This window comes from Hesperophylax consimilis, chromosome 12, assembly GCF_061612785.1.
Source record: "Hesperophylax consimilis isolate HC1 chromosome 12, BYU_Hcon_1.0, whole genome shotgun sequence".
Taxonomy (NCBI): domain Eukaryota; kingdom Metazoa; phylum Arthropoda; class Insecta; order Trichoptera; family Limnephilidae; genus Hesperophylax; species Hesperophylax consimilis.
This window is the reverse complement of record NC_142847.1, coordinates 31,596,327-31,615,128: the sequence shown is the minus strand read 5'-3', so window position 1 is coordinate 31,615,128 and position 18,802 is coordinate 31,596,327. Positions and strand designations below refer to the sequence as shown.

At 31.5% G+C, this 18,802-nt stretch overlaps 1 protein-coding gene across 2 annotated transcripts in view; it reads right to left on the bottom strand.

Annotated features, from left to right (window-relative positions):
- The window catches only part of Cht7 (chitinase 7), a 166,529-nt gene that overhangs the window by 147,029 nt on the left and 698 nt on the right, over nt 1-18,802 (bottom strand). The window lies entirely within an intron of this gene.

Genomic DNA, 18,802 nt, shown 5'->3' with positions numbered 1-18,802 from the left:
TTTTTAACTTTAAAGGAGCCTTTATAAGCCTGATGCTTTTGTCTTTTCTGGGCTTATAAAAAAGAGTTATCAAAAAAATGCTCGACTGTTTCAAAGGCCAAGATGTTTTTTACTCTGTGTTTTTGATTAAAGCTTCTAAAATATTTCTAAGTACCAAATTTTTAAATCAAAAACACATGATTTTGCATTACTTTGTTGTGCTTCACCTTAACGAGAATATTTGAATTATTTTACAGCAGTGAGGACTGATAAATTAATATATTAATGATTTCTAGACCTACTAAGATATTAAACTTTGCGTTTTTTTCACCATCCTCTTGATAGCTTATTCATAGGATAAAGTATATATATTCAATCAAAGATTAATTATTTATAAAGTCGGAGTATACTATTCGGTACTAAAAGAACTATGAATATTGGTTATATATTCGACAAGTTAACCTAGTTTTCTACCTGTTGCACATATATATTTGTTTATTGGTAATATTATCTTGTAGATAAAAATATGTTGAAATACCTCCATAGTTTATCGTAAGAATAAAATTATTGGGTTTGTTCCGTAAAAAAATAATATTAACATTTGATTACATAAGCTAATACATTAAAATTTCGATAAAATGTGGTTTTTATGAATCTTACTAATTAGACGCCCAACCATCAACAGAATTATTTATATTCATGATTAGTACTTGTTCCCGTCGAAAAATTGATACAAAATATAGGATACCGAATCAAAAAAAAACAGATTAAAAAAAATAACGACAGATTAATCAGCCGGTCCATTATCAGCATCTGTAACTACTGTGCCAATTCTTGAACAATGGGTGGAGTGACTCAATAATACCTCAAACTGGATTTTAGCTAAAACTTCTGATAGAAATAATACTATTCTAAATGACCTTGCTTTGTGAACGGCCCAAGAAAATATCACATATACTGCGTAACGCCAGATACAGAACATGTTTTCAAGTATCACATTGCATCAGTTCGATCTAAAACAAATAATAAAAATAATAAACGGCTTGTATAAACTCAAAAAGCTATTATAAAATTTTATACCAAATTTAATGGATTTATTATTTTTTTTGATAAATTAATGTTTTTAGTCCCGTTGGCGTCATGTATTTTTTATCAGGAGATTTTTTCAATGTGGATGAGTGTTTCAGGCGAACAATTATTGCTTATAAAAATAAATTTAATGGACATTGAAACTACGTCTAAGGTTCCTATGGCGTTGGATGCCATGAATATATTTCATGTATATGTTAAAAAAATATATTTCACGTTTACGTACTGTACGCTATTATTTTAATATATCGCACCTCCGTAGTTTTATTGTAAAAGTTAAAATATTACAAACTAGATTAATGGACTGGATTTAAGCCCGGTAAATATTCCATATCCCTGCAATGTACGACATTCTTCGCTCAAATTTAAGCTGGCTAAATCTTCCGCTTAATCCATGATAATAGTCCTTTTTAAAAACTGCGAGACGGCCTAGAATTAACAATCTCAAATTTTCACATTTCATCAAAATTTATGTCCAGTTCTTTATTGTATCAGTATGAGCTGTTCATCGACAAATGATGTATGTTTATTTTACCAGCCCGGCATGAGTGAGGTCGGGTATGTCATACCCGAGAAGTTTTAAACGCAGATTATTTAATGTTATTGTTGCCGTGCAAATCCCATCGTCACAATAAGGGATTGGGGGGCGATGTGCAGTGTTAAGTTTGGTGTCGTGCCGGAGAGTTTGGTGTCGGGAGATAAACAAGCGCAAAGATGACTGGGGTACGTCACACCCGACCTTGTAGTCGGTGTTACATTTTTATAGTATTTTTTATTTATAATTAGAAGGTACTATAGTTATGTTGATTAACCAAAGAAGTTGTAATTTTGTAAAAATTTTATACGAAAAAATTTTAAACTACCAAAACTTGTACTTTTTCGTAGAAAATATAGACATTTTGTTATTTATGTAAAAATACGCTTTTGAATATTAAACAAAGTATTTCATTTACTCGTTGAATGGATACTATTATTAATTTCCCAAGAAAAAATAATACTTATTACACAATTATGGTATTATCTTTAGAGCACAGGCGTCAGGTAGGTATGCTGTCCTTGTTCTATCGGTATTACAATAGAAGATGCTCTGAGGAACTAGCGTCATTGATCCCTTCGGCACCGGTGCGTAGTCGGGATACACGCCAAACGCGCGCCTAACATTTGTACACGGTTGACATTTGTCACATGAGAACGGGTCGCTTCTACGATTCGTTCTTAGGTTCAACAGCTCGGCTGTGGAACGAACTGCCGGCCTCTGTGTTTCCTCCCTCCTACAACTTGGGACTCTTCAAGACCCATGTTCACTCCTTCCTCTCCACAAAAAAACCCTCCACACAGCATCCCCAAAGATGACATAGGCCCTGAGGGAAATTATTTTCTTCAGGGCCTCTTGTGTGGAGTTAATGTAAAAAAAAAAAATAAAAAAATAAAAAAAATCGGCATTAAAGATTCCGGTATCTCCTACCCATTCATACCGGGTTTGTTAATATTAAAATAATGATTTTAAAAGTTACAAGTCTGGCGGTTTATTTGTTTAATAAAATAATAAAGTATAGGGTAAATTATAGGGATTTTGCATATCCCGAAAATAACTACAATATTATTTTCACCCACATTCTTGTGAGGCTGGTATCATTGTAAATCTGCGCGCGATACCTCGCGCGGGTAAATAATATTATTCTGTCTTCAGTAGTCTTGCCGTCGGGTTGACCCTAAGCCTCCTCTAGCGTACGCGATTTATTTGTTTGTAAAATTATTATAAGTGAGTTTTGTTAAAATAAAAAACTAAATTAGAATTATCGAAATTCTCGTTATTTCACACTGAAGGTAATCACGCAACCTCGGATTCTGCGGATTTGGAGAACCGCAAAATCATTTAGCCAACAATCCAAAAAAGGAAATTTAAATAATGGTTTCATGGAATTTTATGCTGTGTAACAATACTTATATAATGATAAGTTTTATGAAAATTACTCCTAAAGACGCATCCGCCGCCAAGACCTAGACAAACCTCACCCATGAACCCAGACACTCCTGCTAAGTTAACCGCTTAGGGTGACCTATGGCAAAGGTGTTAGTTATCCAATAAATTGTTCCCGGGGCGGAGGTATCCACACCCGCCTCCCAAAAAAAGAATGGTTCCCCTTAAGTGATGTCAAACATCATTACCTTTTACAAGAAACCTCCTAGAACAGACTGGAGGTTACAAAGATTGCTTGTTCTAATGAAAACCATTAGATTCATTAAATAATAACAAAAAAATATTTTGAGAGTTCTGAAAGCACGGTATTTTAATGAGCTAAGTAAACGCAATAATTTATTTCATTCCTTGAATACTTAACACCAATTACGTTTTTTTTTTAAATTCCATCAAGATAAGTGTCATAAAGGGCCGTAAGCCAACAGAGATGTTATAAGACGTATTTAAAGCCTGTATTATTCAAATACGATTATGGTCGTGTCCTCATCTCCTCATGTCAATGTGCCACTTAGATAAGTTAGTCTTAGAACTAAGCAGTTGGTCAGAGTTAGCTTACCTTGAACTTTGTATCGTATGCACCACATGGCCTTATCGACATGCCATACATGAGACATAACCGCTGGGATAATGAAATATAATCGAATCCATGATATTTTCTGAATTCATATAAATAATAGTGTATAACACTTTCAGCACCGCATTGTTTCCACATACACCACTAATATTTTTTTTAAATTTTGTTAATATTTTTGCTGAGTAAAATCGATTTTTATTATTTTCAGGACCCATGTGGTTATTTTTTATTAGCAATGAAAAAAACGTATTAATTGAAAAAACTATTCATTTAAATTGAAACATGCATAAATATAAAGATAACCTATAAAACACAAAAATAATAATTGATCCCAGTTCAAGCAAACAGCCGAAACGGTATCTGTCATTATATTTACAGTATTTTTTTCTCTAGAATAAAGATTGCATCCTAGCAGAAAAAACAGACGCCATAAAAAATATCCTTTACAAGTGATACGCAAAATACAGGGTGATTTGTTTAATTAAATCGAGAGAAATTTTTTCTTCATGTTCCCGAAGAAGAACTCTGGTATTGAATGGGTTAAATCAAATATTCAACGCTTTAACAAACACATGTGTAAATCAATTTTCAGTTATTGGGCATATTAATAAACCCTTTTCAACCTTATCAACATTTTGTGTATGCCTAATTTCTTAAAAAATTTATGAAAAAAAAAACAATTTTTATCTTTTTCAGAAAGTAAACAGAGATTTTAAAAAGAATTTATATTCATTGAAATATTAAAATTCATTCTGTGAACAATAGACCTCACGTCCAAAAAGGATGCTTCTATTGTTTAATAAATCAAAATCAATTTACAGAAAGACGAAATACTAAACAGGACTTCATAGTCAAAAATGATTTTAAGTTTAAATAAATAATGTCATTTTTTATTATTAACGCCCTTTTTCGGGGCTTTTACATAAGAATATTAAGAAAATACATTATTTATTGTACATAACTGAAATGCTTCATTAACGATATTTTACATTTGTTTAAAGATAAATTGGAGATGTCCACTGACTTGGTATAATCCTCCATTAGTATTCTGGGCAAAGAGGAATACATATGGTAGTTAGTACCAGAATTCCTGCACTTTTAAATAACAATATACGATATTTAGTCTCATTTTAAATCAATAGCATTGTAAGAGTACAACGTGAAACCTTGTACAAAACGGTGGCTATGGTAACACTTAATCTATTTTTACATTGGAAGGAAAATCTTCACGTTCTGATGGAAATAATTAAAAGTATTGTCTGAATTCAGGAAGCTAGTGCTAATGACACAATTGTTTATATTTTTTTAACAATAATAATACACGCACTTGAATATTTAATTTCTTATTGCCTTGGTGGTGGCAACATTAGATTCCACTGCAAAAAGTTTATCCAATTTTCTTCCGCGTTTAATGATAACGGTTGCTTCCGGTACAGAGTGCTTCGATGATTTTTATTTAAAAGCCTCCGCCACGCGTTTCTGTTTGTGCAGATAGAAAAACAATAGCGCGTGTTGCTTTTACGTGTAATAGATGCCGTTGTTAAAAAAATATATATATGTTTGTCCAACAGATTACGTTGTTTAAAAACACGTGTTTTTTACCTCTCACTGGTGAAATTTAGATAATATAGGTATATATATATAAAGCACACGCGTATTTGAATTCAACGTTCTGTCAAAATTTCTAAGCAATCGGTGAAAAACTTTCGTAGATTGAAAGGTTTTGAACAAAGGAACATTAACATTTTTATTTCTATATAAGATAGATTATCACATATTATGTAGTAGATATGAAAGTTGTAGGATTTGTGAAGCTGAAAGTTTATGTAAAAAAACTCATCAGAACTACAGAATGATTAAGAATTTTTTCAACGAAAATGTACTAATTTTTAGGTTTGAATTTTGGCCCATTAGTTCCAATTTTAAAAATGCAAGTTAAAATAATTTTCAATCAAAATATCAGAATTATAGGTAGGTACTTTATCGCTCTTCTGAATTGTTCATACGATCAGGTGCAATTTTGAAAATGACGCATCAATCCAAAACAACATCGAATTAATGGAAACAGAATTACAATCACTCACAGACAGACCCTCAACCGAAATTAGAAGGTTTAATAAAAGTGATATAATATTTTTTTTTAAATAAAATAGTTTTGTAAAAATCGTAATTTTTTTATGATATTTGCGAATTCCATTCGAATCTGAACTAAAACAGATTTACGAGTTTTTTAAATTTCTTCTTTGCAATTCCAAATTCATAATTTTTAAAAACTATAGTATTATAATATTATTTTCCGAAAAAATTTTAAAATAAAAATATTCTTATGTTATTTGATTTTGAAAATTGAGCCCCCGATAAAATTATTTAAACATTTACGCAATTTAGTTAATCAGTAATTACAGACTTTGATATTTTATGTGAAATTAATTACACACATGCTTCAAGCATGAGCATTGTTGCATAGCCACAAACCCATATACTAAATGGGTGTAATTAAATACTGTTATTAATTCTACATTAATGTTTTACTTGACACACTAAAGAAAAAAAACTAGTTTTTTAATAATGGTTAAAGTAATCTATATGTGTATACATATAAATTTACATATAAACTTATATATAAAGTTTGTTAATATTAGTGCCAGAAGTGCTTTTGAATGTTAGAAGAAGTCGGAGACGTCCGAGGAATACTTAACGCAATATTTCTGCATCGGAATGAGATACTGAGTCGAATTAAGGTCGATGTAGTGTAGTTTTGTAAAAGTAACATTGTGGTATACAGTAGTGAATGTTAGAAAAAGTGGTAGAGACGTCCGAGAAAAACATAAGCAATAGCGAAAGATTGCAGGGTCTACTAGTAATGCATAATAATCACACTGATTTGATAGCACAGTTCGACGAAAGTATATATAATTGGGTTTTTGATACGGAACCAGTATATTTTCTGAAATGTAGTCTCCAATATTTAAACTGCCATCATGACTGCAAAAAATGCAAAGTTAATACTCATTACACAAAGCAACAAATTGTCTAATGCCACCAATTTTTAAATCAAAATTTTCAAGCCACTTAACTCCAATAACTGCTGTAGTTTTAGGAATTATTATAATTCATATGCATGATTTTTAATGTCAGCTTAGTCACGTCAAAATGATCACGTGTTATTAAGTTTATATCATTTACTAAATTGGACGACCATGAACTTAAAGAGAATGTAAGAGTTTATACACCGTCGCGCATGACATACCAAGGTTTAGCAAAACTTGTCACATTGTTGTAACTAAACTAAATAGTTACAGTTGAGTTAAAAAAAACTGCTTTTTGTAATGTAAAAAGTTTACGTGGGAAGGCACTTTTCTCGATGGTTGATGTTATAATTATTATTTTGAAAGATTTTGTATTCTATTGGAACTTCAAAATTGAAGGTTTCCTGTTTAAAACACGTATTTAGAAAATCTCTTAATAACACCTTGAGAACGATGAGCTTTATGAACATTTCACAGCTTTTTATTTCTACGTTATTGCACATTTTTATCTAACAACCACATTTACATAATAGGCTAAAGCATTTGAAGCTTTAAAAATTTAGACTACTGTAATGTTTGTAAATATATATGTAGTTTCAGTGGCGATCAACAGATGTTGTTAGAGTGTGTAGTTTCAAGTTAGCATATATAGTTTTAAAGTGTCACTGTAGGTATCAGGAGTACCATGGTCGACAACTGTCAGACGTTTGGGAATAATACCCTAATGGTTACGAAGATAGCCGATGTTAGCCGATCTACAAACGAGCATCTACTGTGAGAATTTTCCTCGCTCCCGCTTCAGAATAACTTACTATCCTATAGAACGGACATCAATCCAGTTAAATATTTATTGTACGATAATAAACATTCACGTAATCTCTGAACATACCAAAGTATTATTCATATCTCCCGATCATTCATGTTCATAAATTGATAGTTTACTTTTATATGCTTCCCGTTTATCACACACTAAACAAATTGCCCTTCAGTAAAATATCGATGTATTAGTTAAGACAGTATGCAAATAATCTGAAAATTGCATTTCTAAAGTTAAAATTATCTAAAATGGGTATTAAATAAACTTTCCTTAATAGAAACGTATATTCATAAATATCGCGTTATTGCTGAACAATTTAATTGACGTTGCCCGTAAACAATAATTAGTGGCCAGTGCAAAAGAAACGTGTAATCACCGTAATTAAGTGATAAATTGTCATCAAGCGAAATTTATAGATGCAAGTTTCTCAGTAAAGACTTACTGCTGATAGCTCCTTTGTAGTGTATTTATTTATTTTTACCGAGTTTTTAAAGATGTTCCTATTTGCATCAGAACAACGCGGTTATAAAAATTCAGTTATTTAAAAAAATAAGTACATACAATTATAAAAAAAACAGATCAGTTAGAGGATATTTAATATCGACATCTTGCTCAAATGACATACACCTAATACAAAGAGGGGAAAGAGACACTAGAGACATGAGATCAAAAATATACAAAGACACAAGCGATACCTATCATCTCCACATTTTTTTCTGAATGTGCGTATTTTACTAACGAAAATGTCTACTTCAGCACACTAATCTTCTTGTATTATAGGAGACAAACTTGGGTCAGAGGACTAAAATATTCTCTCCCTCTTTCTCATGTACTCCGCATGTTTCAGATGGTGAATGGATAACTCAACACAGTGACAATTCAACACACCTTTAAAAAGTAATTAAACAAAAAGTAGGTTAAATATTCTTATTTTTAATGATAAACTAATGTTTATAAGACAATGTTTTTTATGCATAGCATAAAGGATAACAAGTAATTATAAGCAATAATTAGTCGCCTGAAATATCAATACAAATTGAAAATATCTATCTCACAATAGATACATTAGTTAGTACATGATGAATTATTTGACGGGTTGGAAATAATCCGACATAGCTCAGTGGTTCAGAGCACCTGACCGGACCGGAGCACACGGTTGGCGGCATTTATTTTTACTCGGGAGATATTTTCAATTTTTATTTTCAAGCGACTATTGCTCATAATTATAGGTTAAATAGGTTACGTAGATTAGGTTTATGTGTTTTTTCATCGCTTTTAATGACTTTATATAATTTTTTAAAGATGTTGAGTTATCGCGAAACTATTTCAGAAACTGGAGCTTTCAGCGGAAATCTTTTCTTCGTAGTGGGTGTTTGATTATTAGAAGTAATGCAAGGAACTGCATGGAGTAGTGTAGTATTAATTATTGTGGTGTGATATTGTGTATGTGTGTGAGAAACGCACATGTATTATGAGTGAGAATGCGTGTGTGTGAAGGGAAAGTAGGCTATATGCTCAGGCGATCACGGAGAAATGAATGCACCTACTAACTACTGAATGCACTTAACTAATTGCACTTATTTACTTGTGTGAATCGTTGCAAATCCGCATGGAGATATTTTTAAATAAGCCTGTGGCGCTGTAAAAGCTAGATGATAATCGTACGATTAACATTTAACAGGCGAAAAAAGGCCATGTTTACATTTCGTAGTAAAGAAAGTGACAATACCATTGTCCTTCCCGATATCAGTTTAATACTGGTCGTCGGGGGTTTTTAACGTTTTAATTCAGACTTATTTTGTTTGCCAAAGAAGGTACGAAGTTTGCAACAGAAAATGTTAGTGATAATGGAATAAAATAATTTTTGACGATGTATTATAATATTGTTATAAATATTTTTAGATCATTAAAGAATAATATTATACTTATAAATCTAAACGAGAAATGAAACAGAACAAGATACAGACTAATAGAAAAGATAAAGATCACAGCTATGAATCGAACCTAGAGTCACTTGTCTTACCGGGACAGGCGTCTTAACTAACTTGACTGTTGTGACCTATTTATTAAACGTCATATTTGTCGATCTCATATTTCAAATTGAGAATTAACAATATCGTCTTGCAATTAAAAATAAGATAAAAAGAAAAAGTTGTTCCTGAATATTCATATAAACTTTAAAAAAGTCAAGGTATCCCATATAAATAAAAATCTGATGTTTATCCGAGACACTATCTAGGTTACAAACCAATTTCATTTGAAACTTTGCCAAAGATATTGGAAAAATTAGTTAAAGTATTAAAGGATTGAAAAGTTTTAAATATCCAGGGATAGTAAACGATAGTTGATTTTTCGTGATTATTCTTGTTTATTATTTTTTTCATATTAAACTATATGAATTCTAGATTCCCTGACAAGACTTGAGACTCACATCACAAAGAAAGGTCTTAAACCGTATTTACATATATAAAGTGTCAACAAGTGGTCAATAGAAGTGTATTCTCACAAAGCCCGCCATATTTTCAAAGAAAATAGAACATATCATTAGAGATTGAATAGGAAGTAACTTGAACCAAATGCGCGCAACATCTAATAACCGTTATATTAGTTCTTGTCCAGACATCCGTGACAAAGTTAAACAATGTTACCTTAGGTCTAACTGCCTCACAACTGGTTTAACCAACTCTTTTAATGACGGGTTAAGCGTTTGATTAATTGCTTTTCAAATGACGCCTAATGGTTTATGCACTCATTATACGAACGAAGGTAACAGGTTAATTTGATGGCACAAACAAGATTTCTTCGTGAATAATCAATTTAAATTAAATATTAGCTATTACTCCAATAAAGTCTATATTATAATGTAGATTAATACTGACTAAGTAGGTAACATGTTTTAAAAAAAGGTTCTATTTTAATATTTATACGCCTTGTTAGGCCAATATTCCAGAAGCATTAGCAACTCTTTGAGCAACTATGCCCTGGTATTGCATATTGATTTCTGATCAGTTGTTATTTTGCTATAATAATAATAGTAGGTAAATTTATATAGCGAACGTTTTCAAGAAAAGGAACTGAAGGTGCTATATTCGAATAAACAATCATTTTACTCTGTCAATAATCATGACGGAGGCCGTGATCGAAGAGAAGGGTTTTTGACTAGCAATCCAGAGGTCGCAGGTACAAATCTCAGCGTGCGAAAGTTTTATTTGATTAATTTGTGCAATTTCACAAATGATTGATTGAAAATAATAAATACTATTTTTGCTTCACGTTCCAGAGTGGAAGATATATATCATCCTGGTGTAAGACCACCATTCATTATTGAGTCATGGCATGAAATGGCTTTACCCGTATTTGTTGACCAGATCTGAATAGCCAGGTACTTCTCACCTTTATTTTCTCGATCTACTTCCCATCCACTCTGCCTTCAGCCTCACCACATACCTCAATTGGGGATGCCATAGTCTTACTGTTGTTACCCAACTCACAGTTGGGACTTGTGAGCGATATTCGCATAATTTATTTTTATATTGCTTGTGTATTCGTTTTTGGCTTGGCCGCCTTTTTCCTGGAGAAATCTATGAACAAATATTATAAATAAACACTTATGAAGTTATTTTTTCGTAGGAAGCAATCACTTTGTGGTTAGACATATTATATTAAATCAAATAAAACACTTTGTTTATTAACCACGACTTTATTATTATTACATCTACCGGTTTCGCTACGGTCGAGCTTCATCAGGATGTGAAATATAACTGTGAGTTATATTTCACATCCTGATGAAGCTCGACCGTAGCGAAACCGGTAGATGTAATAATAATAAAGTCGTGGTTAATAAACAAAGTGTTTTATTTGATTTAATACTTATGAAGTTCATAATTTGATAACGTGCATGTTTAGTGCGTCGTTTACGTTTAAGATAGTCAACATTGATTCTCAGTTTATGTAAATATAAAGAAAGTAGATATGGCTAAGGTAAATACCAGAAATCTTTCCGATTTTGTGCATATATTTTATGAAAATTTTCAATTAGAAATAATACTCCTCCGTGTGCATTGCGTCTTGAGTCTTGTACACTTCATTGAAATGGCCATCTAGAAGGTTTCTCGATGCGGCAAATTATGTTTAATTTTCATAATAGTTTATAAAGGTCAACGTGTTTTATGAATGTGGCTGTTAAATCATTTTCAAATTTTATTGATAGAATGACCAATGACCATTCTCGTATTATTGTTTATAACAATTATGGTAAGACCAACAGCTGTTTTGTGTTTTAAACATAAAAAAAATCTTAAGTTCTAGTATTGGTTTATTAGGTTGTCATGTATACCGGTCGATTGAATTACGCAAGAAGAAGCAAGAAAAGACAAGAAGGGACCAAAGAAGCCGAGAAGAGCCAAGAAGAGCCAAGAATAACAAATAAAAGACAAGACGAGACTAGAAGACACAAGAAGAGACAAGAAGAAGCAAGTAGAGCCAAAAAGAGCCAAAAATAGAAAATAGAATTTACGAAAAGCCCAGAAAAGGCAATGAGAGACCAGAGAAGCCGGAAAGGGCCAAGAAGAGCCAATAATAACCAAGAAAAGACAAGAAGAGAAAAGAAGACACAATAAGAGACAAAAAGAAGCAAATAGAGCTAAGAAGAGCCAAAAATAGACAAGAAGATTTAAGAAGACTCCAGAAGAAGCAAGAAGAAGGAAGACATGAAGAAAAAAAACAACGCTCAATCAATTCCTTTATTCTTGCCCACCCTAAATGGGCCATGTATACTGGTAGATTAAACTCCAACCTCCTCCCCATCCTCCGCACACGTGTTCCATGTCCTAACGAATCAGTGCCCCCTTGTGTACCGGTCTTACCGAAACAGGAGTGCTCCTGGCTGAGGTTGTACAATCTTATCCTATCGTATTATTGAGAAAGATTTTGCCTACATCCTAAATATTTCTCAGTGATGTAACTTTATTAATTATTTATTAACACATACACGTAAGTCCTTTTTGCTAACTAATTTAACGACCAATCATAGTTTTTATTTATTTGTTTTCGTTAGTAATTTTAATTACTTACTTGAATACGTTGGCATTTTTAAAACTTGATTTCAAATTTGAATAAATTCAATGAATAGGAAGCCCAAAGTAAACATTTGATCAACTCTGAAAGGCTCCATAATGCGATCAAAATACTATAATTCTTAACAAATTCCATATATTTATAGAATTCATATTCATATCTCTATAAATAATTTATTTTATATACTATTTATTCTATTATAACTGTGATATTTTCAACTTAAAGGTCATAAACAAAAAGGTTAAATACATAATTTAAAACCGTTAAAGATTTATTTTCGAAACTTCTGTCAATTATGTATAGTTTGTTACTCTACAAAGTATATACATATTTTATTCGTTGTATCAGAGATTTAGCTACGCTCTTTTTGGCTGCTAAATGATTAATTCTATTACGAAAAAACATCTGCGCTTTGTGGACTTGAAACATAAAATGTAAAAATAATATATTGGTTTCACCACTTGATTATAATACCACAAGAGTCGAAAAAAAAACACGTTTTGACATTTATCTAATAAATACTTTTATTTTTATTTTTTTATGTGAATAGCGCATAGGAGTCGCAACTGCTCTCAACCGTCTGGAGCCAGTGAGACTATAGCATCCCAATTGGGGTATGTTGTGAGGGTGAAGATAGCGTTTATCAAAAGAAGATGGGGATAAGAGAAGTTGGGGGGTACCTTGCAATTTATATTAATAAATAATCCTATAAAATTTACTTCCGTTCATTTTCGGGGTATTGTGCCGTGTTGCGCTACCTCCTCCCAAAAATAATTTTGGCAATCGAAATCTCAAATCGTATCATTATTTTATATTTTTTACAATTTATTCAGGAGGAAGAGTTTTATAATTTTTAATCAAAAGAAAACTATTTGAAACCTTGCATAAAGCATATTTTTATTAAAACACTTGAGTTCATTGATTGTGAAATATTTTACGCAGGAATATTTCACTTCAAGCACCGACAAGCAAAATCAGTATTTATTTTTTAAATTAATACGTTGGCAGGTATTATGGAGATGTCTGTGCCATAAGTTTTGATTATTTGTGTTTAAATGCATAACATTATGTTTTTGTCTGCCGGCGATTGGTTTGTACCGAATCTGTCAATCATTGAGTCATGAATGACGGACGCTATGCAAAGCATTATATAAACTTTAAGCACGGGTTGTTTCATGGAATTTGAACAATTCATAAAATTTCAAAGTTAATTTGCAAGCTCTGTGAAGGTTCTATTCAAGTTATATTATTATATCACTTCTGGCCAGTTGATTCACAAAAACTGAAATCACGGCAGAACTTTAATAGAACCTTCACAGAACTTGGAAATTAACTTTGAAATTTGACGAATTGTTCAAATTCTGTGAAACAACCTGTCTTTAGTTTATTTCGACAAAAATTAACTGAGAAAAAATCAACCATCCGTCAAATATTTAAAGTCATAATACATAATGGATAGTTTTATTTTATAAATTTATGCTTCAATTTGTGGTAAATTATTGATTTTTTTTAAATTAAAAATTTAAAAAATCTTAAATCAAATTAAGTTTAACGGAATGAACAAGTTTATGTATAGGTATAAATATATTTATTTTTTGTTATGCAACTTCACTAAAGCAAATGATGAAAATCACATGTCGTTCTTATAATATCGATGTTTGTATTATGTAACGGCCATAATATTTTCAAGGTCTCAAATGTGATACTACTAAGTTGAACACCTGTTTTAATCAACCAACCTAAAAGTTAAATAAAGCACTAGTTTTTTCACCCATCTACTCGCAAGGAAAGATATATTTGAACATAAATATGAATTTATCTGAACATTGGAAGCAGTTCCAAATTCGGACTAGATTTACTTGAAAACTAAAGCTCAAATAAAAAGTTATACTTCAAAATCGACACCAAATGTGATGTAGATTCACTAGTTTATTGTTATACGATTTTACGGCAATCGTATTATAAAATACAATATGTCCGCTGGAGATGAGAGAAGTAAATAAGAAAAACATATTTTTTTAATTCCAATGTTTATTTTCTCATATAAACTATTTTTCCATAGAAAACAGCTCAAGTTTTTAATCTAAAAACTAAATTAAATCATTGGAATTTCGAAAAAAGGGTAAAATTTTTTTACTTCTAGAATCAAGTAGAATCACCGCTCGATGTAAGCGGACTTTATCCCCGGACACCCTGTATAACATATAAATAACCATTAAGAATCCTACATTGTATGCCTGAATTCTATTTTGCGGATGAACATGCAGAAAACATTATAATACCATGAAATAATAGCGTATTAATACGTTAATACGAAGAATCACTTGAATCATTTGTGAAGATTATTTACATTTAAACACTTGCATGTATTTTCTAGACCATGACAGATGAACAGAGAATCTGGTGTATTTTATAAATGCCTGGAGAAAGTGTAAGAAAATTTGTATTCGAGCTTAGTGTCATGTATACAAAGACATTGGAAAACAAATCTTTTGGATGTCAAGAAGAATGTATGCAAAGTGAAAGATTTTGTATTCAGGGTAAAAGAGAATGAAAAATGTAAACCAAGTAAGAACGTATTTGTGTAAATTATTGTGAGAACATTTTTTTGTAAAGCTGACGCTTTTGCAAAGTACTAATGGTTGCAGAATTCAATTATACTAATACAAACTATTCAAATGCTTTTCTTTTAAACTTGTCACTTTCATGTTGAACAGAAAATCTCTACTTAACTCTATTCACATGTGAATGAAGGTACTGAGTAAACATTAAATAATATATTAATATAGCAACAAATTTACCAATCTTATACCTTATGAATACATAACCCGTCTTACTCATAACAGATAATACTGGGGGTTAGTGAAAAAAAGATACTCATAATCACTCGAATACTGGCCGTAATACGACGGTATAAGTATCAATCCCCGTACCACTGTCATAAACGCTGTTTTCACCGTTTTCAAGGAGAAAATTGGTAACTTATTAAGAATCTCTTCAAATTATTGGTAATTCCAGTTAAAAATGGAATTGCAGGCCTTACGAATGCATTAACAGGTTTCCTGATTAACTTTTAGTAAATTACAAATATATTATCATGATGAAAATCCGAATATTTTTGCATTACAAAAACCGTTAAATCGATAAAACATTCTTAAATTGGCGTTTAATAAAATAATAGATAAAATATTAGTGTTAATTATTATTAAATCTTTCTCAAAAATAGTAATTCAACATGAATAGAGACTGTAGGTTCCTGTGAAGGCCTCAGTGACCAGGAAGGATATTTTTAAAACCTAAAACCGCTACAACATACTCGACGCAAAAATATTCTAGCAAAGAAGTGGGGCTTTATGAATGTTGGCAATGTACTGGCAAAGTGTTTAGTGTCTATAATAGTGAAGGTAATCGAGCAATTCAAGGATACGGCATTTGTTTATCACTCTCTGGCAGTGTGCTTTAGTTTTTTGTGCTATTTTTTTTTACATTTAAACTGTCGCTGCTACATTTTAGTAGCGGCCTAGTGGCTAATAGCCACGTGAACCCATATGTTTTATTAATCTCCGGCATTCCCATTTTCCACCGATTCATAACATATATCTTTTTAACTCCTTTAAGTTTTTAAGTTCTAAGAATAATATATGTTATTTCTGAAGATAATATCTATACATTTTTAATGCCGAAACGGTAATTATATGAAATTCCCTCGATAGTAAAAAAACGCAAAGTAAGCTCCGAAAATTATTAAAAACAAGTTTTGCTTTGTTATTTATTATGTTATAGGTATGAAGAAAATTTACAGTGTATCTCTAAATGCAACTGAAGCATTCATAAAGAAATTTTTGCTCTATATCAAACTGTTCATATTTTATTAAATATTTTCACTTTTATCGCTTAATTATTATCGTTTATTTTAAATTTTCTAATAATAATCTTAGTTTAGAAGTTGAGACTCAATAATTGCAATCGCTAGTAATTAAAGAAAGTAATTGTGAGGGTAAAGGTTGGAGATATAATATGAATATAATTAATCCAAGTGGAAAGGAAAGTGCATACTGGATTTGCCAATGACGTTTTCCTTGTGTGAGAAATTTCTTTGAAACTGGATTTTATACTTGGAAGCTGTTATATATGATAATTTCACGTCCAAAAGAATTATAGTGTTTTAATTTTGGAGTATTAAGGGTATTGCGCTGCCTCCTTCTTTAGCCAAGCATTACAGTGTCCATCGTTAGGGCAGATGTGGCCACTTGCTGACGGCACGTGTAAGTATTTGGGGTATTATACGTGCAAGACGGTATAATACCCCAAAAATTAATCACTATAATCGTCTTCGAATTAAATTCACTCTATGTGGAAACCAGACGTGATGTCAACTCAGCCACTGACCGTTTTAAAACTTGGTTTAAATATTCATACGATGTTATACATCGAGGAAAAAGTAAATTCAATTTCGTTATCGCGATACAACATTATCCGTATTCGTTACAATGTTAATTTAACATAATCCGTTTTCATTATGAATCTGGTCTACTTTTAATTGGTCGTTATTTTGCGCTTGGGTTGCTTGCAGCTATTCAAAAACGTAAGGTCCGAAAATCGTCTGTGACCCACATACTCGCTTTTAAAAGGAGAATGGAAGCGATTGAACTATGTGTCAATTTGTTGACTGGTCGCTGCTCGTATATCACACGGACTCGATTTATTGTGCAAATAATAGAAGGAATGTGACACTTTGGGATTGCATTAGATGAATAAGATTAAATAGCTGTACAAATGTAGTTGGAGTTTTCAACAAATGGTGTTAAATTTTTTTATAAAAAGCTTCAATCCATTAATATTTTAATTAATTGGAATGTTCAACGATTTACGACAGTTTGGCAAATTAAATCTTCAGTGCGATCGGTGTTAACAAGTTGAAAAAATTATATTATTCGAAATACGATTAAACAGACAACTGGAGAAAAAAGATCTTTAATATCAAAGAAAATAAAAACAAGAATAACTTTGCAACGATAAATACCGTCAAACGTGAAAGTGAAAAGTTTCTTTTTTAAAATATTCAGAAATATTGCTGTTTATTATTTGTGCAGAATTTGGGTAAAATGCAAACATAAGACATGGTCAAGCAAAGACAAACTTTTTAGTTTGTACGATTTGCCATGTGGATGCAAATTCTGGATTACTTCAAGAAAGATACAAATTATCATTGTGATAATAGGCATCTCCAAAAAAAGAACTGAGAGCATTCATGGTTAGATTGCATCGAACACACATAAAAGAGTGACTAAAATGATTTCTCTAAACTAATCCTGGATCTCCAGAAAAACACTAGGAATACAGTTTAGAAACTGGAACAGCAGGAAAACAGAGAAGTCGAAGCATGCTGCAAATAACAACAAAGAATTCAAATTGCGAGCCACCTGACTTCAAAACATTCAAGTCAAAGAATTCGCTACAGAAGCGTGTCGTGAGATTTAATCTGCCTGCTATCAAAGATCTCTAATTTCATTATGTAGATGAATTCTATGAAAACAACAGGTAGAGTGAAACAGGTGTTGAGTGCAAAGACACGTAAATGTTTCCAGGTTATAAAATAATAACTTATGTTTTCTAATTGAATATTCACGCGCGAAGCCTGGTGAAACCAAAATATAATAACAACTGTTATGATTTGTTGCGTTTCAAATACAAAGCGAAATATTCGACTCACGTCCAGACTGTACGGTCGTCGAAAGCGAAAATTACCGTTGAAATCGAACAGATTTCACTCGATAATGTGTCTAAGGACACCTGCCATAAAAACTACAATATTGTGCCAGCAAGGTGTCGTATGAGTGGGTTTGTCATAACCAGCTCCCGCAAATTCAAACTCATGGTCAACTTGTTCATAATTTGAAGAATTCTTAACATATTCAAGTTTTGAAATAAAATTGTCTTTGCGTGATATTTTAAAAAATATCACACATAATTTATATATAAAAAGTTTTTCAAATGAAAGTAAAGACAATAAAATTTTGAACTGTATCTCACACGAAAAGAACTGTGAAAGCTCTTTTTAAGAAAAGTCATAAATAAGTATTGTAAAAGAACTCGGAAAGAAACGTGTTTTTAAAATTATCCTCAAAATTTATGAATTTTAAATTTTTAGGTTAACGTTTAAAATTTGTGTACGTAAGTGGGTTTAACTTTCATTTTTGCACGCTAAAACTGCTTGGCAGTATAAAGGTGAAAACTTTTATACAACAGATAAAATC